The following is a 25,193-nucleotide window of genomic DNA, read 5'->3' as shown; positions in this document are numbered from 1 at the left end:
CTGCAGCAATTTATTAAAGTGCCATCACTGATACAACTGATGGGAAGGAGAAAAAAAATTCTCAGTGCCAATTTGGCATGTGTGATAAGCTTAACGTAATTTTCTTTCAGAAGCGACATTTGCGAAACGATTAGCCCAATGCCAACCCCCGTCGCCTTTCTTTCTTGGTACAGCCCAACATTAGACTACATGTGTGCTTGTCATTTCCAAGCATGCGGGGATTGGCTGCTGCCTCCCATTCATTTAGCTGATGAGTGTATGTGAAGCCTGGATTCAGCTGAATGTTCAAGTGCGAGGATCACTTAATGCCTATAAAGGATCTGGACCTTCTACGCGTAGTTGTTGACTGATTTGTTCCCGCTTTAAGCACAGTTTTGTGCAGAATGACATAAGGGGGAAGCATTGTGATCGACTGCAGGATGGCTGTGGGATAGTCAATGCTTTCAGGATGGTAAGCTGATCAACAGTATTGTCTCTGAGCTGTAGCTGCAAAGAACACGTTGTGTTATGGTGCCGTATACCGTTACACATTCCTATGGCAGAGTGATTTATGTGCATCTTTCTCAAAATGCTCACAATCAAACTATGTGCAGTATGCCAAGTAAGATTTGCTTGTTCTTCTTTTTAACGAGGGTAGGAAGTTCTTTCATTTTATACAAGCATCTCCTGCAGGTTTTACTGCAGCGTCTCAACTCTGTAGTATGCCCTCTGAATAGGTCATGAGTCAGAAAGTTAGTGTTTTATAAAGACGGCTAGTTTTGTTCACAAACTGTATTCTAATAAAACCAATTAATTTTCAACATCGATGCAGTCATTTTTTAAATCTCTGGCTAGAAAACAACTATGCTGCTAAACTATCGGATCATGTCCTATGGCTGTATTAAACGTACAATGCTTTATGGAAAATAAAAGCCTACAATTTATGAAGCTGCTGCACATTTTAGTCATTAGTAGCTGGCTGGTAGAATGTTGCTGCTTGGATAAACATCCATGTTTGGTCACATTTTTTTTAAATGGATTCAGTACAGATCAATTATTCAGATCCCACCACCACCCCGCTGTCATTCTTTTCAAGGTCTCGTAGCAAAGTTACTTCTTAGTTCATTGTGTCAAATAATAAGAGGCTGGAAGGAGGGGGAAAGAGATGGACTGGACAAACGCGCAGAATTCCTGAGTTTGCCAATCCCTTTGAGTGAAGTGCGATGAAATAATAACCAATTTATTATATTTTTTTGTATTCAATCATGTTGCCATTTTCCCTCAGTTGCTCACAGGTTTTAATCTGGGTACCTTTTGCTTTTCAACCAAAACATCAACGTTCTCTGCATCGAATATGTATGTTTTAAGCTTCATTATAGTGATTTTTTTGTTTTTGTGTATTTTCCTTGACGTATTAAAGGAAAGCTTTCAGGTGGAGAAGGTTTATGAACAAACTACTGCTGGGCAATTTAAAAAAAAGCTGGATTTACTTCTGTTCTGCATTCAGCCACTACTATTCCTATTCTGCAGACTATATGATTAGTCAAGATCGGCTTGTTAGGGAGTTGGTGAGTATCTGCTTGTTGCTTTGCAACTGTGGAGGCAGAAGTGAAGTGGTCGTTAAGTATGTAATGGAATCGTATCTTTTGTGTTTGCACGCCAATTTATTTTTCTCCTGAGCTGGGTACAGTTCACGGTGCAGAGACGCTGAAGATTCCTTTTTCAGTAACAACGAAATGTTTTAAGATCGTTTGAAAAGATGAGCACTCAATTAACCAGTCTATTACAGGACAACAGAGTTCTAGATGGCAAGACATGTTTTGTACAAACAATATAAAAAGCATAACGTGTGAATTTTATTGGCTTCCCACCCCATGAAAGGAATGTTTGTTCCCTCTGATCCTATTCTCCTTAACATCTGAAAGCTTGAGTGCCTATGCTGATGAAGTATTTGCCTCTCTTCTTTTGAGCTACTCCAATGACCTGTAAAGGCTGGGAGGAAATGGTAATCATAATTAATTGGAAAATCCTTGTCTTACTCTAGGTATTTTTTTCTGAGAAATTAGACATCTTAAGTTTTCACAAGCATTGCTTTAGTGCAGATATGTACTACAAAACAATTGAAAAGATCTATTCAACTGAAATATCATGGTACATTGCAATCAGGTCTGAGACTATCAGCTTGGTTCAGAAGGTTATATTATTGAGCTAAGAAATATTAGCTTTCAGACAGCTTGCCACTAATGCCTGTAGGAGGGAACTTGCAAAGGACTTCACATAGATGGCAAGCTTGCCTTTGATCGAACAGGTGGCTGTTAACTTATTGGTATTTCAAATTTTGCTTGAAATCAATGCTGATTTTCAGGAATCAGAGTGAGTCATTGTGGAAATCAAAAAAAAAGTAGCCTTGGAATCTAAATGCTTCATTTAATTCACAATTTTGCGTAACAGGAACCACAATAGTGCTTTGACTGTTATGTACCAAAACAGCATTTGAGAAGAGATCTGTAAATTATCAGTACATTGGGCAATTAATGGATTGACGGCATAAACATTTTCAAATTGACAAACATTATTTTGGTAAGACAACAAAGAAATTTAAAAAAATGTTTTGCTGTTACTCTAATCAGCAACACAGAGAAATGTATTCACTGTTAGTGCCTCCCAGTGGTTTTAAAAAAATCACATCATTAATATCCAGGAAGTACAGGATTTGTTGCAGAAATTTAGAATTTCAGTGTGATGTTAGCCAAGCACACATCTCACTGCATTACCAGTGAGGTAGAGCACTTGTGCTTACAATCAACTCAAAATAAATGTGCCAAAGATTCAGTTGTGAGACTCGTTTCATGTCAGAAACAATGAAGAGAATAATGTCATACTAAAAATGATCTGCAGTTGCTTAATGTCCTGTTCTTTTTCAAAGTTTTGAACAATAACTCAATTTATTTTAAACAGGAATGCTGGTTGATTTTTCTTCACACGCAGTGATATTAAAATCAAATGTCATTGTCCATTCCCACCTATATGAAATGTTTTAAGTAAGGATCAAGAAAGAAATCATTCCAAATTGCTATCATTTATCAATTGATTTATATTTTTTCTCTGAAATATGAGAATTGTGGCTGTTAAATTTAACTGCTCGCGTACATTGCGGTCTTTTGATCCACAAAATGTGTTTCAACCACTGCAAATTTAACTTGGCATTCTGTCATCTCATTCTAAATAAAATTAAAATGTTAATAAAATATTTTTATGCAATTAACAACCTATTCTTACATGATTGCTGGACAGCCAATTTATGCTTTGAATAAAATTATAAATTAAAAATACTGAGGTCCTACTACAACAAATTGAAATGCACCACATTTCAGTTGCTCCTCTTTATCCTTCCTTGTGCACTTGACAAATTTGTTTTTCTTAATCTCAAACAAGGGGAGTAGGAATAGTAATATGTTATAGGGTGAGGGTTTAAATATAAACAGTCAGTGACCAAATTTGATACCTGTAGGAGTGTTTACAGGTTAGTATGAGATGTTATAAGTCATTATGCCATGATTCATTATTTCAATCGTGTCAATCAAACCAAAAATAAAAACACATATTACATTTTAAACATAAATGCTCACAAAATGGACGACATAACAGTTTGTGATTAATTTTCACAATGGACATTTATTGTTACTAAGAGTCATTATTCATAAGATACCATTTTCTTGATAATAAAAAGTTCACAAAATTTTCTTCAGTGTGTTGAATTATTCTGATGAGTTGTTCCTTGGCCCTTTCAGGAAATGGCCTACAGCAAAGAGATAGGAGTAAAATGCGTACTGCCCAGTCTAAAAATTGATCATAACATTGCCTTAAAGAAATTTTATCCCATTAGAAGACATAAATTTATCAATAAATTCAAGTTAAAGAATCATTTTGAGAGATTTTTCTGAATGTTAGATGCATTTTCAATGCTAATTTAACCAAATAATGTATAGAACCAATTGTAACAAGAAAAATTAACCTTACTGATTGTAAGCATGATGATAGATTGGTGAAGGTGCCATCAAGCATGTCAGTGAGTCTCTTGCTGTGTGTTTCTCTAATATACCTGTCATAGCTGAACAATATGTGGAAACTGAGATGGGCGTGAGATTAGTTGCATTGATACGTGTGAGAGGGTGAGGTTGAGTCTCTGAACATTCAGCTGGTGTCATGATGGCTGATGAGTGAGTGATGGGATATTCTGGTGCGATGTACAGTGTGAGAGCTCGGTTATACAATGGATTGGATATGAACTTTGAAAATATATTCACAAACTTTCACCTCATGTGTAAAATTGTTGAACGTTTTCCAGAATAGCTCCTTGAGGCCAGACTATGGAAATTTACCTCTCTGACCACTTGCTCCCATTCCCTTCTTATGCTTTGACGACATTTCAGACAGCCAAGAAACAAAGTGAGGTGGAAAGGAGAGCTGCTAAGGCCCCTCCAAAGTCACTTCTGAAAAACTGAGCGCTCACAACGTCACTGTGGATTATGGCTTTGCCATTGTCCGTTACCATCCTCACACTTGCAGTGCTTCTGCTCCATGACTGTAGCTATCCTTTATGAATGGCAAGTTGCTTCTATGCAGGTAGAATCCATACATACTGCTGGGACCTCTGTTGAAAGCATAGTTGATCAGTGGCATATTTAATACTGGGCTGAGTACTGCTAGGTGACATGATGTTTATGTGGTGATTGCCTCAATGGATCAGGGATGGAGATGAACACACATTGTGATCCCTGTGTCCCCTGGAACTGCACCATATTGAATTTTTCTGCCATGATGTTTGATAAGTACACTGGCTCATTGATTTTGGATGGTTAAAGAATACAAGTGTCAGCACATAAACTAAGCATTTCCATTCATGTCGTGTGTGCTGTGCCTAAAGGCAAATCCTTGGCTCATTGTCCTGTGACACTTCACCTTGAGCTGTTTTCTTGACAGCTATTTTCAGTAGTTATTTACCATTGTCTTCTATACTCAGGCAGGGTGAGGGACTAAGTCTACCATAGCCAGGACGGGAACCAAAGTCATGCTGTTGACATTAATCTGAACCACAGAAGAATTATCTAGCCAACTCAGATATTGACCCCCAATGTGTCAATTAAAGATGCAAATATCCCATTGTGCTAAGTAATGATCTGTAAAAAACAACTGTGTATGAAATAATTCAGCACTTTCATTTCTAATTTCCCTGTAGATCAGCTGGACAACGTACAATTTAAATTAGTGTCCCTATCTTTCAGAACCTTAATGGATTGGTGCACCAAAAGACACAATAACATATCATTGACTTGAGAGTTTGAATTTCTTGTGTTGAAGCAGTGGGGAATTTTGCCCATTAAATATAGCAAAAACATATAAGTCATTTGGAATAATTTAAGTGCATCGATAAGAGTGTCTGGAATGATTACAGTGGATTGACATATCTACTGTGATTTTCCATACAGACAATTTGACATTGCTGTTGTTCTGGAATTTTGTAACTGTAAACCCAGATAAATATGACTATCCAATTCCATGACATTGTGCAGATTGAAAATTACTATTTATTATGTATTATGAGAGGAGAAACATGTTGCTGTAATTTCACATTGCACTCATCAGGAGAAACGCGAGAATGCCAATTTTCAAAAGATCAAAAATTTTATACTACAGTAAAACAGCAGTGATTTGTTGTCAATTGATTTTGTTTTGCTGAAGTGATGCCATGGTAATGGTAACAGGGAAGTGCAGGCTTCCCAAACTCCCAATGAGCCACATTGAGCTCAACTGGTCATCTTGAATTGATAGATATTGTAGCTGTTAGTGCACTCTGAATTGTTTAGCAAATGCTGCTCAACCAGGAAACCACGCTTAACGGTCAATATTAAGTGTGGAGCTGGAGGAGCACAATGGGCCAGGCAGCCTCAGAGGAGCAGGAAAGTTGATGTTTTGGGTCAGGACCCTTCTTCAGAAATTCAAAATACATCAACTTTCCTGCTCCTCTGATACTGCCTGGCCCACTGTGCTCCTCCAACTCCACAGTGTTATCTCTGATCTAGCATCAGCCGTACTTACTATCTTTTAACAGTCAATATTTTGTTTTGGATCTTTGAGTGCATGGGCTGGTTCAGTATTGTCTGTACTTTGCCTATTACAAACAACTGAAGAAAAGTGCTGTTTGATTTGTTCACCAATTGTTGGGACATATGGTTTACATAGCTGCCATTGCATCTGCATTGAAATTTAGATACAATGGTGCAAAATTGTCTGTTAAGTAAAATGCCTTTTTAAACTATCACTAGCATCCTATTAGGAAAATACAGCATGCTTAGCCGCTGCCTTAGAACAGTGTGAACAGCTACTTTAACATTTCCAACTTTTTGATGTACTTCGAAGTAGATTAGATTAGGCATTTTTCAGGTCTGAAGTTGGTGGCGTTTGGCCCATTTGTGAGTTTGCATGTTACACAAAGAAAAAAGATCTGATCAGGATGGCCACTGACCTGCATGGTAGCTTTGACACACTCTGTTTCTGCATCAAGCTTGTAACGGGAGAAAATGGTCAGGATGTATTTTATAAGATTGCTGGTAAGGCCAGTCTTGCAGTACTGTTACCAGAGCTGGTGGAGCAATGGAAAATGCCCAAATCCCTGACACCCAGCTAAAGTCCTCCATTATTTTGGACTGAGATTTTTATTTTAGTGTGATTTATATAATGGAATTCAGCTAAATATTCATCACTACTTTTTTACTTCATCACTTGTATGCAACCTGGTGAAGTATGAATGTTTCAGAGATAGTAGGAACAGCAGATGCTGGAGAATCTGAGATAACAAGGTGTAGAGCTGGATGAACACAGCAGGCCAAGCAGCATCAGAGGAGCAGGAAAGCTGACGTTTCGGGCCTAGCCCCTTCTTCCTTTGTTGTTTAAAAATTCTTAATTTTGCAGATTTTATCTTCAACATTTTTTATGCCAACAAATGTTCCATCAACAGTAATGACAATAATATCTGCCAGTGGAGTGGGAAATAATGTTCAAGCCCACAGAGAAAATGTTAACATATAATTTTACAAACATTACTAAATACATTCTCTTTCCTGGAAAAATTCATTGGTAATGTATCGGTCAGAACACTGCAAAGTCTTGCAATTTTAAAATAATTTTGCAGAGCTTGATGTATGGGTCTTACTGGAGGTTCACAATTTTGGTGCCTGTGCACAAAATCCAATTGTAATTAGAATTTCTGAGATATGGCCACTTTCAGAAATTGGGTAGCCATGAAAGACTAAGCCTTTGGGGTTTTGGTCAAAGTCCAACTCAGGCACATATGAATAAAATTTCTGGACTGTTGTAAATTAGTTTATGCGGCCCCTTTGTTGTTCCTAGTGGTTATGAGTCCAAATTACAAAACTGCCTCTGAACTGACAGTAAATTGTCAAAGTTATTTATGAAAACCGCATGGTCACAACTGTGGGAAATATTACATTGTGTAGCTTTCTCAGCTTGGAACTATGGCATACTGCTAAAAAAAATACTAAACATGGGGAGCTTTACTCTGCTTCTGATCATGCTATAACTAACTGCCTTGAGGTGACACTGCTTCCATTTTCCAACGCTAACTTTGTTCATCTTGGGTAAAGTGAAGCAACACTGACTGTATCGCCAGGCAAATGATTGGCTGTTGCAATCTGACATTCACTCCAAATCCAGACAACCTATTTTTGTCACTTGAAATCTCAGCTGCATGAATAATATTTGAAACCACTAACAAGCTATTGTTATTTTCAAGCTGTTTTCTTTGTCATCAGAGAATAGAAGTAGTATTCCCAAGGCATTCATGAGTATGGGCCTACATTTTTTATAGCATTCATGACACTTTTCACATCCCAGTATTTTGAAGAGTCAAAGAGTCAAACACACCCTACAGTCCAAATCATACACACTGACTAGACATCCCATCTGACCTAATCCCATTTGCCAGCATTTGGTCCATATCTGTTTCATCCCTTCCTATTCATATACCCATCCAGATGCCTTTAAATGTTGTAATTGTACCTGCCTCCACCACTTTGTCTGGCAGCTCGTTGCATACACGCACCACCCTCTATCTGAAAACAGTACTCCTCAATTCCTTTTTAAATCTTTTCCCTCTCACCTTAAGCCAATGCTGTCTGGTTTTAGACTCCCTCCACCCTAGTATAGTCTTTTAGTCAGAGATAGTAAGAATCGCCGATGCTGGAGTCTGAGATAACACAGTGTGGAGCTGGAGGAGCACAGCAGGACAGGCAGCATCAGGGGAGCAGGAAAGTTGATATTTTGGGTCGGGATCCTTCTTCAGACATGGGACAGGGGAAGGGAGCTCTGAAATAAATTGAAAGAGGAGGGGTGAGGCTGGGGAAGGTGGATGGGATGGTGATAGGTGAGTGCAGGTAGGCAGTAGTGGGGATTGGTCAGTGAGGTGGGAGGGGCGGATAGGTGGGAGAGAAGATGGACAGGTCAAGGAAGCAGGGATGAGAGGGAGGGTTGGTCATGGGATGAGGCTGGGGGTGGGGAGATTTTGAAACTGGTAAAGTCCACATTTGGGTTGTAGGCTCCCAAGGCGGAATATGAGGTGCTTGTCCTCCAGTTTCTGGGCGGCACCACTGATACTGGAGGAGGCCCAGGATGGGCCCAGGGAGTGGGAGAGGGCGTTGAAATGGTTCGCGACTAGAAGGTGTTGTGGTTTGTCGCGAACAGAGCGCAGGTGCTCTACAATGCGGTCTCTGAGCCTCCGCTTGGTCTCACTGACGTAGAGGAGGCCACATCGGGAGCAGCGGACACAGTAGATCACATTAGCGGATGTGCAGGTGAACCCCTGTCTGATATGAAAGGTCTGTTTTGTGCCTTGAATGGGGGTGAGGGGAGGAGATGTAGGGGCAGGTGTAGGACTTCCTGCGGTTGCAGGGAAAGGTGCCGGGGCGTGGTGGGGCTAGTGGAGAGTGTGGACCGGACAAGGGAGTCACAGAGAGAGCAGTCCCTATGGAAGACAGATGGGGGGGTGGGGGAGGGAGATATCTCTTTGTTTGTGAGGTCAGATTGCAGGTGTCAGAAGTGTGGAGAATGATGCATTCAATACGGAGGTTAGTGGGGTGTTATGTGAGGACAAAGGGGATTCTGTATTTGTTTTTGTTGCGGGGAGGGGGTGTGAGGGCCGAGGTGCGGGAAACGCAAGAGATGCAGTCGAGAGCATTTTTGACCACCGAAGGGGGCTGTTCCTTGGCCCCCAAAACCTCATCTTCACTATGGACATCCAATCCCTGTACACTTGCATTCCGATGGTGTTAATGTGGATTTTACCAGTTTCAAAATCTCCCCACCCTCGGCTTCATCCCATGACCAACCCTCCCTCTCATCCCTGCCTCCTTGACCTGACAAACCAGTCCATCTTCTGTCCCACCTATCCGCCCCTCCTACCTCACTGATCCATCCCCACCACTCCCTACCTGCACTCAACTATCACTATCCCACCTACCTTCCACAGACCCACCCCTCTTCTCTCTATTTATTTTGAAGCTCCCTTCCCCCTCCCCCATTTCTGAAGAAGGGTCCCGACCCGAAACGTCAACTTTCCTGCTCCTGTGATGCTTCCTGTCCTGCTGTGCTCCTCCAGCTCCACACTGTGTCTTCGTAGTCTTTCAGTCAATGCTTCTATACTTTAAAATGAGACATATAGGCTCAAAAAGCTGGCCTTCTCAGGGTCACGTGACTTCTTTTGTGGATTGAAACCAAATCCTATCTCAAAAGGGAACAAAAGGAACATTACAAACAAATGTGAACCCAAAAAACCATGATCAAATTGAATACAGCAGGCCAGGCAGCATCAGAGGAGCAGGAAAGCTGGCGTTTTGGGCCTGGACCCTTCTTCAGAAATGGGGGAGGGGAAGGGGATTCTGAAATAAATAGAGATGGGGGGCAGGCGATCATGGAAGATGGATTAAGGAAAAGATAGGTGGAGAGGAGACGGACAGGTTATGGAGGCGAGGATGGAGCCAGTAAAGGTGAGTGTAGGTAGGGAGTTAGGATGGGGGTTGGTCAGTTGAGGGAAGACGGACAGGTCAAGGAAGCGGGGATGAGGCTGGTAGGTAGGAAATGGGGGTGGGGGGTGCACATCTGCTAATATGGTATATTGTATCCGCTGTTCCTGATGTGGCCTCCTCTACATCGGGGAAACCAAGCAGAGGCTTGGAGACCGCTTTGTGGAACACCTACGTTTGGTTCGTGACAAACGACTGCACCTCCCAGTCGCGAACCACTTCAACTCCCCCTCCCACTCCTTGGATGACATGTCCATCCTGGGCCTCCTGCAGTGCCACAACGATGCCACCCGAAGGTTGCAGGAACAGCACCTCATATTCTGCTTGGGAACCCTGCAGCCCAAAGGTCTCAATCCAGACCTCACAAGCTTCAAAATCTTCCCACCCCCCGATCTCATCCCAAAACCAGCCCAGCTTGTCCCCACCTCCTTGATCTGTCCGTCTTTTCTCCCACCTATCCGCTCCTCCCACCTCACTGACCCCCGCCCCGACCTCCTACCTACTAGCCTCATCCCTGCCTCCTTGACCTGTCCATCTTCCCTTAACTGACCAACCCCCATCCTAACTCTCTACCTACACTCACCTTTACTGGCTCCATCCCCACCTCCTTGACCTGTCTGTGTCCTCTCGACCTATCTGCTCCTTTATCCATCTTCTATCATTGCCTCCCCTCCCCACCGTCTCTATTTATTTCAGTCCCCTCCCTCTCCCCCACTTCAGAAGAAGGGTCCAGACCCGAAACATCAGCTTTCCTGCTTCCCTGATGCTGTCTGGCCTGCTGTGTTCATCAAGCTCTACACCTTGTTATCTCAGGTTCTCCAGCATCGGCAGTTCCTACCATCTCTGATCAAATTGAATGGGTGATTCAAAAATGAATAAACAAGGAGCCTCAAGCTCTCAGGGTGTTTAGCAACAAATCGGGATGTTGGAATTAACTTATACACCACCCCTCTTTTGGAAAATGTACTGTAAAATTGTGCCCATCATTTTTATGAAGGAATCACATTGTTACTTGCCTTAAAGATCAGCTGCAGGCAGAGTTTGACAAAACACCATCAAATTAGGTGCATGTAATTTAAACAGCAAGGTAATTAACAGTAACACCTTGAATGTGGCAGACCTCAACAGATAAAGGGATTCTCCAACCATTCCAACTTCAAATTCACCTGAGAACCCACCTGCTAGAATTTTGACAGCAAGAAACATGACAAGCTTCTGAGATTCCTTTGCATTACAATATGTAATGGGTGGTGTGCCACAGGGATCATTGGTGGGGCCTCAGATTTTTACAATTTATGTACATGACTTGGATGAAGGTATAATTGCTAATTGTTCTAATGATACAATCTAAGTAAGAATGTCGATGAGAGAAAGACATTAAGAGGTGGGGGATATAAATAGGTTATGCAAGTGGGCTAAGATCTGATAAATGGAGTATCAGTGGGAAAATGTGGAATTGTCCATTTTGACAGGAAGAATTTGAACAAAGCCTATTATCCAAACAGTAAGAAATTGCAAAGCTCTGAGGTGTGGTGAGATCTTGGTTTTATAAATTGCCAAAGGTTACTGCATAGGTATAGTGAGCAATTAGAAAAAAAGCCAACGCAATGTTGTCATTTATTGCAAAGAGCACTGAATACAAAAAATAGGGAAGTTAAGTGTCAGTTCCAGAGAGCATTGGTGAAACCACATTTGGAGTCTTGTATACTGTATACAGTACACCAAGGTATAAGTGCTTGGAAGCCGTTCAGATGTGCACTAGACTAACACCTGCAATGGGTAAGTTGTCTTATGAGAAAAGATTGGACGGGCTGGGCTTGTATCTGCATTGCAAACCATCCATCCAGTCAATTAAGCTAGTTGACTCCTACTATACATACTACAACTACCTATGTATGTTATAATACTTGAATAAGGAACAGTACTTTCACTCGATACTGCATGGAAAGTCAGTTAGCACATATAAAAGCAATAGCTTGTTATCTTCATTAAAGCTTTCTACATTTTTGTTAAAGTTAAATCTGTGACCTAAAGTGTGCTCTTTCAGCCTGAGATGTGACTCATGCATCAGCTACTCCTTTTACTAATTGAGCTTTAAGGAGAGATGAGTTTGGTGCATTTCAAACTGGTATGTATATTTGTAGATGAATAAGCTGATTCACATTATTTACAACTCTAGTTGTATGATTAGCTGGTACATATTGCCAGATAGATGTAATGATTTTGACTGCAGCATTCGCAGCGAGTGTTGACAGCTTTGAGCTTGATCTGCTTCAGGTCTACAAGTATTTTAGAGCACAGGTAATCTGCTTGCATTCCGCAGAACATACCAAGTCTTTGTATACTGGGAAAAACAAATGTGACCCATATTAAGGCATTTGATTTTAATATTGCACTTTGTAAAAAAACAGAACGCATGGAAGAAGTATGCAGTTGCAGGCTTACGCAGGTTTTATCCTGATGCACTTGTGCTGTGAGTTGCTTTAAATAAAAGAATAAATTCAGAATCTAAAGATATGTACAGGTAGTGATCATTTATTCATATTAACTGGAAGATTATTTCCTTTTTAGAATTTTCTGCCCCAAAAGATATGAAAGCTTATTTCTTTGAAGCCGATTTGTATATAATAATGTGATGAAGCAACAAAAGCACAGCATAAGTAAACACAGCATCCCTTTCTTTATGAAGTTACTGTATTTTTCTCAAATATCTGCATGACAAGGTGATAGAATGCTATCCCATGTCGAAGCTGAAAACCTCATTATTATTGCACAGTCCAACAATATATTACTACTTTAGCAGAATATAATGCATTTCTCTGCTGCCTCAGGGCCGTGATTTGTACTCTACTGCAACTTACATATGAATGAAAAATGATGTGAAATTATGCTGCATTAACTACCACGTCATTAGGAGTTCCTGATACGCTGTTTACACATGCTCATTATATTGCTGATGCTGCTGTTCAGAAAGCAGCCAGTAAGACCATATGATATAGTAATGCCAATATCAGTAGCAATGTGACATTTTTTCTCTCGTAGTTTTTAAAATTGTGTGTGTGTGTGTGTGTGTGTGTGTGTGTGTGTGTGTGTGAGAGAGAGAGAGAGAGATTAAGAGGGGTAGGGGGAGCTGCTGACCATTTGTTTGTATATATAAACCTAATCCCTCCTGTTATGCGTACTATGGTAATCCAAATGCATTCTTTCTGTTTTAGCAGAGAGAGTGTAACTTTAATCTATATTCAGCGGTATCTTTGGTCCTTCTCATCCTCTTACATTTGTAATCATTTCAATACTTGACTGCATAAGCGTCAGACCACTGGAAAGCTGGAATATTGTACTTTCCCTTTGTCTTTTCAGCAAAGAAAGAATAATTCTGATTTCACTCTTAATCTTGGTTCTTTCCTATGAAGGAATAATACAATTTAAGGTTCCATGTCTATGGTCAGATTGCTTTATTATTATGGTTGCTTATTACCATGACTGTTCTACTACTAACACAGAGTGTTTGGAAGTTAAGTGGGGAAGGTTTGAAAGTTGCCTCTTTAAACTGCAGACATTAAATTGGGTAAAAAATAACTTTTTTTTGTGAACCTCGATCCTGTGATGTTGATCTCTACCCCTGTTGAAATCCTCAGTCATACTTATGTCACCTCCAGATTCAACTATCCCAGCGCTCTGGCCAGTTTTTCACCCTCACCCTTCGACAATCTTAGTTTGTTTAACGCACCGATGCCCATATCCTAGTCAATACATCATGTTCCTGCTTATACTCAGAAAAATGTGCCGAAGCTCACAAGAAAGTGATGATTTTGTGCAGAATCACCCTTGTTTATGGCATACTTTATATATTACTCAACTATTAAGTGATTAAGTAAAATCAGTCGACAGAATATTGATATTTCAATTTTGCAATAACTTTAAACAGTAATTCAGCACTGTATGGGCTGTAAAACAAATTGGTGCCAGCACAACACATTTATCTTGTAGCTTCTAGCTATATTAGCACAATTTGTTGCACCAGAGTCAGAATTGCATGATTTAAATAGTTAAATCTGTAAAACCTGCAGTGACTGGTGAGTACAATGTGAGAAACATTGATATTAGTTCCTTGAAATACAAAGTTACCTAATCTTACCACAGAGATATGAAACAGTTTGGTTCTTTATTTTACACAGTGCTTATTATGTGTTCCATTACATGTCACCTCGACCAGTGACATTATTGAAAATGTTTTTGAGAATTACACCCGTTTAGTCTCAAAGTTTACTCTTGGTATTATTAGACTACACCACATGTGAATACTAATGCACACAACAGCTTATATTGTGTGTGTTAAACCAACTATAGTAAATAAGAGAACAACTAATTGCTGCTCTGTGTTGACATTACTCACTAAACATAAATACAAATCATTGCAGGACAGGCTTGCTGTCGCTCATTTTTACTTCTTGTTTCCATATTATTGTAAGCTGTCTGTGGCTGACATGGAGAAGTACCTTGAACGGTTCTTTTTTCATAGATGGAGGCAACAGATTCCTTAGTGGCACTTGAATAATGAAAAAGCTTGTCACAGAGACTGTTCTCTTATAGCACCAGTGTAAATTACATTCTTGTGATCTTAGCTTACAAATTCTTAATGTGTTTATATGAAATTGCTCAGTTTGCTATTTTAAAAAGGGCATTTACCCCATTTGCTTGAAATGTGTTCCTCTTCTTTGTACTCATACTGCAATTTCACCTCACTGCATATAATCACAGAGAATGTTTCAACAATGGAATGCATTTTGCATTATGAGCAGACTTTCTGTTTTACTTGAATCTTAGTAGGGCCTTGCTGTTCAAGCTGGAAAAGCCTTAAGTAAAATTTTGTGAACACCCAGCCAGGTTCTTATGCGTATGGAAGATTGCCACAAGCTGGCCTTCTCATGCTGTGCCTATTGCATGACTAGCACAGGAAAGTCTGTTTTGACAATATTTAGTCCACTGGATTCTTGCTGAATCCTCAAGCACTGGTACTTCACCCTGATATTGACAATCAGTATCAACTGATTGCTTTAAGGAGCTCATCACATGCATGCCTACATGTACATTTCGAGGAGGGTGGGATCACAGGCTGGAATGCTTTCCAAATGTTCCTTACAAATGTTGTGGGTAATGCTCTAACTGCAATGTTCCTGTTATCAATTACCCTGACATAGGAACGGGAGTAAGCCAATCAGCCCCTCAAGTCTGTTCTGCCACTCACTGCAATCATAACTTCATATATCTGCCTTTGGTCCATATGCCTTAACATCTTTGAAAAAAATGCTTAATAAAAAATTATCTATCTCAAAGAATTCAACATGGAATTGATATTGAATTGAAGAACCTTCTCTTCTGATTTCTGAGCATTGATTATGCCATCAAATAAGCCAATGAAAGTAAATTTGATACAGTTACTTGATGCTCTAGATTTGAAGAATATGCAGAGAACTAAATTGCCCTCACAATTCATTTTAAAAACATTATCCATCTACAGATTGTTATGAAAACCAGTAGGCACCTTTCACAATGTTACCTGTTATACAGCAGTCTGCAGGTCATTGGTTTACCTGACCAAAGTTAGGAACTAAGTAGTTGAGTGCATAGATGTCTTACAGCCCCAAATTTGTGATTGGTAATCATTTATTCTTTGGCCAGGGCCTTCATACTCTTGAGTATTCACAAGCAACAATGTAGCAGATGGGAGATTATTACTTGGAATGTGAATTCTCAATGATTGTAGAAATAAATCTATTGCCTATGGACCAATATTGACATTACATTCTAAATTAAAAGAAAATTTTCAGAAAATTAAGTAAACTTTAATTTCCACTGTCGCCTAAATGCATTTTTTGTGTTGTTTGTGCTGTTAAGATTTATATTTAGATTTTATTGTCATGTGTACTCAAGCACAGGAATACATTAGTACGGTGAAGAGTGTACAAAGTCATCATTTTGTGGTGCCATCTTAGTATACAAAAGACAGGATTAAAAACAGAAGCAGAAATAAAAGAAACAGCTAAAAAAAAGGAAACATCCAGATCACTTGGCCACGCGTCCTCTCCACAAAGTCCATCCCTCAGCCTGTGAACGCCTAGGTGCCCCGAGCCCCTACACACTGCCACAGCCAGAATGTCACCACCTCCGCCATCAGGTACCCAGGCCCAGCCATGCCCTAGGACCGATACATTGGTGTGTAACCCCTAAGAAAATACATTGAACAATGATGGCTTAATAGTTAAAGGACATTCAACAAGAATGAAGCATTTTACAGCTTTGCACCCTCCATGGACTTCTTCCAATCCTTGTGGCAGATATTTGAACACTATCAGCAGAGATCTGAGTGTACAAATAGCTTCCAAATATTTATTACATATTTTACAGCAAAGAGAAGTATTACTGCAGAATCATCTCTTGTCTCTGTTTTCGTAATGGCTTTGTAATTGATTTTCATGGAAGTACGCACAACTGAAATCTATTATCAGGTACTAAACTGATTGTTGAATACCTTTCAAAGCTCACGTATGTTTGGAGGCGATGGCCTAGTGGTATTGTCACTGGACAATTTAAAGTCTACTGATGATTGTCATTAAAAATCTGCTGCCCTTACCTGGTCTGGCCTACATTTGACTTCAATCAATTGGCTCTTAATTATTCTTTGAAATGACCAAGAAAGCAATTCAGCGTATAGAACTGGTAAAAAGTCTCAAACCAGAAATGAAACCAGGTGAACTGACTGGTATCAAACTAGGCACTGGAAATGACAACCTAATATCTTGCACCCTTAAACACACATACACACATGCACACATACATTTGCAAATGATTGCACAATGTTCAGCACTATTTGCGACTCATCAGATACTGAAGCACCTACAAATATAGCACAACCTGGACAAAACCCAGGTTTGGGTTGACAAAAGTCAAGTAACAATTGTATCGCACATGTGTCAGGCAATGATCTCCAGCAAGAGAGAATCTGACTGCTGAATGCCTATCCATCATCGAAAGGTACAAGTCACGGTGTGTTGGAATTTTCAACTTTCAATACACTATACATTTCTTTGATGCTTCAGAGTGATGCACAAATTACCAATTATCTGCAGTTTTAAAATCTATGCATGCTTTTAGTACTGAAAATCTGCAACGGGAAAAGGTCAATGTATTTATTTAAACCATTTCTTATGAATCCTGCAACAAGTTAAATACCAATTCCCCAAAGCTTGCCCACCATTTACAAGGCACATGTCAGGAGTGATCGAAACCTCTCCATTTGCTGAGTGTGTGCAGCTCCAATGACATTCCAGACGTTTTACACCATTCAGAACAAAGCAGCCACTTGATAGGCATCGCACTCACTCCCTTCACCACTGATGCTCAGTAGCAGCAGTGTGTACTATCTACAAGAAGCACTGCAGAATATCATAAAAGCTTCTTATATCGCATCTTCTAAACCAACAGCTATGACAATCTAAAAGGACAAGTTAACAGATCCATGGGAACACCACCACCTGCAAGTTCCACTCCAAGCCACTCACCTTCCTGATTGGAAATATATCATGGACTGCAGCAATTAGAGAGTCAAAGAGTTATACAGCAGGGAAACAGATCCTTTGGTCCAACTCGTCCGTGCCAACCAGATATCCTAAACTGATCTAATCCCATTTGCCAGCATTTAGCCCATATCCTTCTAAACCCTTTCTATTGCTGTACCAATCCAGATAACTTTTAAATATTGCCCCCACCACTTCTTCTGGCAGCTCATTCCATACACGCACCACCCTCTGCATGGCCCCTCAGATCCCTTTTAAATCTTTCCCCTCTCACCTTAAATCTATGCCAGCTAGGCTTGGACTCCCTTACCCTGAAAAAAAGACCTTGGCTATTCACCCCATCCATGCCCCCCATGATTTTATATACCTTTATATGGTCACCCCTCAGCCTGTAACTTTCCAAAGAAAAAAGCCCCAGCTTATTCAGCATCCCCCTACAGCTCAGATCCTCAAACCTAGCAACATGCTTGTAAATCTTTTCCGAACCCTTTCAAGTTTCACAACATCCTTCTGATAGCAGAGGGGCCAGAACTGAATGCAGTATTCTAAAAGTGGCCTAACCAATGTCCTGTACAGCCGCAACATGACATCCTATTTCCTATACTCAATGCACTGACCAATGAAAGCAAGCGTACCAAACACCTTCTTCACAGCCCTGTCTACCTGCGACTCCACTTTCAAGGAACCAAGCACCTGCTCCTCTAGGTCCCGTTGTTCAGCAACACTCCCCAGGGCCCTACTATTAACTGTTTAAGTCCTGCCCAGATTTGCCTTTACAAAATGCAACACCTCGCATTTAGCTAAATTAAACTCCATCTGCCACTTCTCGGCCCATTGGCCTATCTGATTCAGGTCCCATTGTACTCAGAGATTACCTTCTTCACTGCCTCCTACACCACCAATTTTGGTGTCACCTGCAAACTTACTAAGCATACCTCCTATATTCACATCCAAATCATTTTTACACATGACAAAAAGCAGTGAACCTAGCACCGATCCTTGCGGCGCACCACTGGTCACAGGCCTCCAGTCCGAAAAACACCCCTCCACCGTCACCCTCTGTCTCCTATCTTCAAGCCAATTTTGTATCCAACTGGCTAGCTCCCCCAGATTCTACGTGATCTAACCTTGCTAACCAGTCAACCATGTGGAGCATTGGCACACACCTTGTCAAGAAGATGGCTTACCACTACCTTTTCAAGGGCAACTAAGGACAGACAATGTAAACTGGCCTAACCAGTGACCCCCCACATCCTATGAATGAATTAAAAGTAATCAGTATATTCCAAAATAAAGTATTCGGATCTGTTGTATATGAAAAGAAAATATTTACAGAGTACAGTTCTCCAACTCTGCTGCAAAATATAGTTGCAGTGTTTGGAACAACTAATCTGTCAACAACTTCTGAAAAAAAATCAGACACGTTGCAAATGTATATAATTGTGCAGAATCCAATTAAATTTTGTTTCAAGCATCGTTTATATTAAAGTGATGTTGTATTCGGCTGTTTATCTTTTTATTTACTTTGCTATGGAATAAGCAAACGTGTTATAAATTTTGTCAGGCTAGCTTGTAATCAGAATGCATTTTTATTAACAAATACTAAGAACATTAGAACTTCATCCATGCAAAATTCCGTACTTGCAAAGAGACTAGTATATATGTGACAAAAATATGTGCATGGGACTGTTTCCTTACAGTAATTTGCTATTACTGCTAAAAGCAATTTCTAATATTTTGGCCATCTTAGCTGACAGGCATGCAATGCTTTTAAATACCATTCATCTATCTGCCATTTCAGGCAGTCTTTCTATTGATCAGTCGATAACCCAAATAAAATAATTAGATTGACATCTCTGATACAGTGTAATCAGGGGAATATCATTTGGACTTGGTGCATTTTTTTTTAATTCATTCATAGGATAAGGGTGTCGCTGGCTAGGCAGCATTTATTGCTCATCCCTAAGAGTCAACCACATTGCTGTGGGTCTGGAGTCACATGTAGGCCAGATCAGGTAAGGATGGCAGTTTCCTTCCCTAAAGAACATTAGTGAACCAGATGGATTTTTTTACAATTGACAATGGATTCATGGTGATCGTTAGATTCTTAATTCCAGATATTCATTGAATTTAAATTCCACCATCTGTTGTGGCAGGATTCGAACCTGGGTCCTCAGAACATTGTCTGGGTCTTTGGTTTAGCAGGCCATCGCCTCCCCATCATGTTAATCAATTAATACTGCTCAGAATTTTCTGGCCTACAGTCATTTTCATGGTTAAGGTTCCAAACTGAATGGAGATAGATTGATGAAAGTCATGCCAAATTAACAGAGGAAGTTGTGTTTTTCTAATTCTTATACATACCTTAGACCGTCATATCATAAATAGCCATTTGTGTCTCTGCTGGCCCTTCCAATGAGCTATCCATTTAGTTCCACTCCCAGTTCTGTCCCCATAGCACTGAAGAAAATCCTTCAAATATTTACTTAATTCTGTTTTCATTGTTAGTATTGGATTTGATCCGACTACATTTTTAAGCAATGCATTGCTGTGTAAAAGGAAGGGGGTTTTATTCATGATCTATTTTTCTGTCAACAATTACCTTAAATGTTCCGCACATTTTTAATTACTTATCTATTTGCCAGAAGGAAAACTTCCTCTTTATTCATGCTATGAACATTTTTTCTTCAGTGTGAACATGCTAAACAAATTTCCCCCTAGTCTGTCTGCAGTAAGTTGAACAAGCATGATTTCTCCAGTATCTCCAAGTAACTGAATCCTCTCATCCCAAATATAATTTGAGCAAATCTTCTCAGCAATGTCTAAGACCTTGAAAACTTTCTAAAAGTGTAATGAACAGAATTGTTCGTGTAATTCCAGTTGAAGCCAAACCAATGTTTGTTAAACTTCCTTGTGTCTTTCTTGGTTTTCTACTGTCTTTGCTGGATTATTCCCCTTTTTGAGATGGGAGTTGCAAGTCAGGAGACTTCCCAAAATTGTGATCCTACATTCTATCTGGCATTCCATGCAATTTCACGTTGTGGTGGGAGGGATGTTCAAGATTGAGGGCCATCATCTTTTGAAGCAAGCCTAAAATGTGAATGGACATAGGCAAATACAGAGGAACATGGATGAAAACATCCAGCTTTATTTGCTAGGACATTGGCTCAGTTGTACACCTGAGGGTTGGACACCGTGGTCTTCAACAGCATAACTGTCCCTCATACTCCCATCCCCCCTCGCCTGTTCCTGTAAACTCACCCAGTATAGACTCTGCAGTCAACTTAGAAACCCAATAATTAACTTGGGAAATCTTTGAGATTCTCCTGGAAATGTCAAAATGAAGACACAGGATTCAGTCTCCTATTGTGTGTTCATGAAATGGTCAAGACAAACAGCTCCCTTTTCAAATGTTGACTTCCAAAATATAATTCTCTTTGAGTTTTATAATGTCAAATTAAACACAGCTTTCATTCCGCTGACAGCTGTGTCAACAGCCCTTGCTGAGCCGAACCTATCAGGGAGGTTTGGCATTAAGCCAATCATTCATAACAACATTCCATTTCACAGTTATGTCAATAAATGCTCCAAAGCTGAATAAAGCCTTTGAAGTTGTCAAACAGAACTCATATGTTGAACTGCTGTAGAGGAAAAACAGATGGATAATCTATCAATTAAACAAATCAGCCATTGTGTTTTAATTCCTCCATGAGGCACAAGCATCATTTTATGTGGTCAACATTTATTGCTAATCCCTAATAGTCCTTTGAACGATGGTGGTGAGCCACTTTTGATTTTGAACAACTGCATTCCATCTCATTCAGGTACAATTACAACGCTGCAAGGAAATGACTTCTGGGACTTTCATCCAGCAATAGTGAAGGAGTGGCAATACAGTTTAAATCACGGTGCTTAGAGAGGAACATGCAGGTCGTAGCATTTCCTTACACCTCTGCCCTTGGGCATTCATATATAATTCTGAAGGGGCATGATAGCATAGATGATTTCCATTAATAGGGAATTCTAAAACACAGTCTCAGGATAAAGGAATCATCATTTAGAGATGAGATTAGAAGAAATTGCTTAAATTGTGAATCTTTGGAAATCTGTACCCCAGAGAGTTATGGTTGCACCATTGTTGAATACATTTGAAGTTGGTATAGACAGATTTTTGTTTTCTATGGGGTACAGGGAGGAAAGTGAATTTGAAGCATGAGAATGGCATGAGCATTCTCTGTTGTATGGTCTTCCCCTGCACCTGTTTCTTAAGTTCTTAGCTGCAGAAATAATGAATTCGCAGAATTCCTAGGGTACAATTGTATAGGCCTCACTGATGGATTTTGGAGGTAGGGAAGGGGAGGGGGTTTAGTGTGGGAAAATCTTGCAAAATGTCCCATGCCTTCCCACAGCTCGACCTTGAAATACCTCCACAGAGGCCGGTATCCTGTAACTAAGTCACCTTTTACTTACACGTAGAGATCCCTTGACACTGATCCAGCTCCCTCAGAGTCAGCTCAGAGTGAACAGGGTGTCTGACACTCCTGTTCTTATCTGTCAGCCAGGACTCCCTGATTTGACTGGATTAACAGCCCCAATCAGGGAGCTTATATTCTGTATGAGTCCCCTACATCCCTCCCCCTCTGAGTCCGAGGACAAAAGCCAGTTCTTTTTTTTTGTAGCTCCTTCTGGGGTATTTCAGCACTGGGTCATGTTCTTCCAACTCTGCTCCTGATACAGGCAGCGTGTAAGGCACAGTGGCTTGCCTCTTGTGCCCGCAGCGCCTGGGAAGAAATTCATTTACTTCTTCGGGCTTCAAAGGTGTTGAGGCGATGACATCCATCGTGTCCATCTCAGATTCTGAGGTATCTTCAATGTTTGATGGAGAGGGGGAACCCATGAGTTCCAGAATGGTCAGAAAGGCTGTCGAGGAGCCGAGCACGTTTTGCTCCCGCCCCGTTTGTGAGTTTGCAGCTTTCGTATAGTCCACGTGCTTGTTCAGGACCATCGCACCTACTCAAACCTTATATATCACTGGACCTGATCTCGCATTGACTATCCCCCTTACCCATGCAGGGCCATTCCCATGGTTCCTACACCAAACTTTATCCCCTGAAGTAAACTGTGTCTCCAGCTTAGTGGACTCTTGTGTCCAGCATTGATATTCCTCAGGCTATTTCACTCTCCCCCCACACATCCCCCCCCCCCCCCACACCCCCCCCCCCCCCCCCCCCCCCCCCCCCCCCAGGTCCAGGAAGGCCATATTTAATCTGGTGCGCAGTCTTCTCCCTATTAGGAACTCTGCTGGAGTTATCCTTGTAATTGGATGAGGGATGGTCCTATAATCAAATAGGAACCGGGACAGTTTGGTATTTAGTGTAGCTGTGACTGGAAGTGTGTCCAAAAATTTTAAAACCATTACGGACGCTTCCAGTGGCGGTACTGCCGGTGGTGTATCTGCTGGTGGGAGGTAACTCGATGCGTCCGCATTTGCTACTTGGCCTCCTGGACAGTGTTCCAACCTGTAATTATATACATTTAGTATTAAAGCCCACTGCTGAACTTGGCCTGAAGCTATGGGTGGCACTGCCTTGTCCTCCTTAAGTAGACCTGTCAGGAGTTTTTGTCTGTTATCATTACAAATTTACATCCATAAAGGTATTGGTCTAACTTCCTGACTCCAAATATGACCGCCAAACCTTCCTTCTCTGTCTGGGCATACATACTGTATGCATTAGCCAAAGTCCTGGATGCATTTGCTATTGGGCATTGTTCTCCATTGGGTCATCCATGAGCTAATACTACCCCAATACCATATGGGGAGGTATTGCATATCAATACCAGATCTCACTTGGGATCATAACGTACCAACACCTTAGAGAATAATAGCTGTTTCTTAATTTCTCTGAAAACTGTGGCTTGGCTACGTGACCATTTCCAAGGCTGACCCTTTTTTTAAGAGCGGAAGCTAAGTTGCCAGGATGGAGGCCAGGTTATGTATGAACTTTCCGTAATAATTCACCAGCCTAAGGAAAGATCCAAGCTCCACTAGAGATGTGGGAGCCAGGGCACCCTTGATCTCCCTCATTTTGTCTTCAAATGACTGTAACCCATTGTAGCCCACGTAGGTCACTTGGGGTGCCTGGAACACACACCTTTCCCTTCTAAGTAAGATGCCCGCCTGCGAGAAGCATCTGAGGATTATGTCCAGGTTATCTAAGTGCTCCTTCCCCGTTATTAGCATGTCATCTAGATAAATGGCGATCTGCAGTTGACTTTGTAAAATGATCTTCATCGTCCACTGAAAAATTGCACAGGCTGATGATACCACAACAACAGTCTTTTATATTGGTACAAACCCTTATGGGTATTAATCCTAGCATACTTCTGGGAATCCTAATCTAACCACAATTGCAGGTACACATGGCTCATGTCCAACTTTGTGAAGGACAGCACTCCTCCCAGCTTTGTGTATAAATCTTGTATGCGAGGGATTGGGTATTTATTCAGCAGTAAAAAGCGATTTACCGTGAGTTTAAAATCCCCACAAGGCGAACTGACCCATTGGATTTCAGGTTCGGTACGATCGATGCTGCCTATTCTGCAAACTGCGCTGGTTTAATGATTCCTTCACTTTCCAGCCTCCTGATTACTTTCTCTACTTTTGCCCACAAGACAAATGACACTGGGTAGGTCTTGCAGAATCGTGGAATCGTTTCCTGGTCAACATGCAAAATGGCCTTGTCTCCTTTGATGGTCCCTAGACCTTCCTGAAAATCTCCTGAGTATTTAATTAGGACTTCACTCAGGAAACCTTTTTCTTATCAAAAAATGTTGAGCCAATCTTGGTGAATCTTTCTCAACCAATTTCTCGCCATCAAGCTTGGGCCCAAACCTTTTACTACAACAAGTGGTAACTGAACCAACTGCTTCTCATAAGAGACCAGATCCAAAGTTGTACCCTTCATCTGTAAAGGTTCCCCAATATCGTTTCTCAGTTTAGCTGAGGTCTTGCACAAACTTAAGGGTTGGAGTCCAGAGAGAATTTTGTTAAAGACCGGTTCTGCGATCACTGAAACGGACGCACCAGTATCAACCTCTGTTAGAACCGGGTGACCATTTAAGCGGACTTTTATTTTGATTGGTTCTGATTTGGATGTCGCAAAGCAATTTAACTGATTCAAACCAGATGTAGATGTACTTTCCATATTGTGCACTCTCCTGAATACTGGTCTATGAGTTCTCTTACTCAATTTGGATCCAGTGGGACTGTTCTGCTCTATCGGGTCTGCATACCAGCAGCAACTACGATGGCTTGCCGGGATTCTGAAGAAAATTTTAACCGTTTGGTTGAAGCTTAGCTTTGTTTTGGGTTTTGCTGTGGACTGACCTGGAGTCCCTCCGATCAGGATATGCCCTTAGTGAAGCTATGCAGTTGCTTTCTCTCAAATGTTGTTCCCCAAGCTCAGTCAGCCTGGCAAGGGTGTCCACTTCCACCTGAATACCATGCAACTTATATGCTACACTTGCTGCATTTTCCAAT

The 25,193-nt window shown here is 40.8% G+C and overlaps 1 protein-coding gene across 1 annotated transcript in view; it reads left to right on the top strand.

The window, feature by feature from the left end:
• Positions 1–359: 359 nt before the first annotated feature.
• Positions 360–25,193, top strand: part of LOC125483379 (teneurin-4) — a 197,917-nt gene continuing 173,083 nt past the window's right edge. Inside the window, exon 1 of the mRNA XM_048598393.1 lies at positions 360–451. The gene's annotated coding sequence lies outside the window, so the exon portion shown is untranslated. The remainder of the gene's footprint in view (positions 452–25,193) is intronic.

The sequence above is a fragment of the Rhincodon typus genome, chromosome 6 (assembly GCF_021869965.1).
Source record: "Rhincodon typus isolate 14 chromosome 6, sRhiTyp1.1, whole genome shotgun sequence".
In the NCBI taxonomy this organism is placed as follows: domain Eukaryota; kingdom Metazoa; phylum Chordata; class Chondrichthyes; order Orectolobiformes; family Rhincodontidae; genus Rhincodon; species Rhincodon typus.
This window is presented reverse-complemented; position numbering and strand designations above follow the sequence as displayed.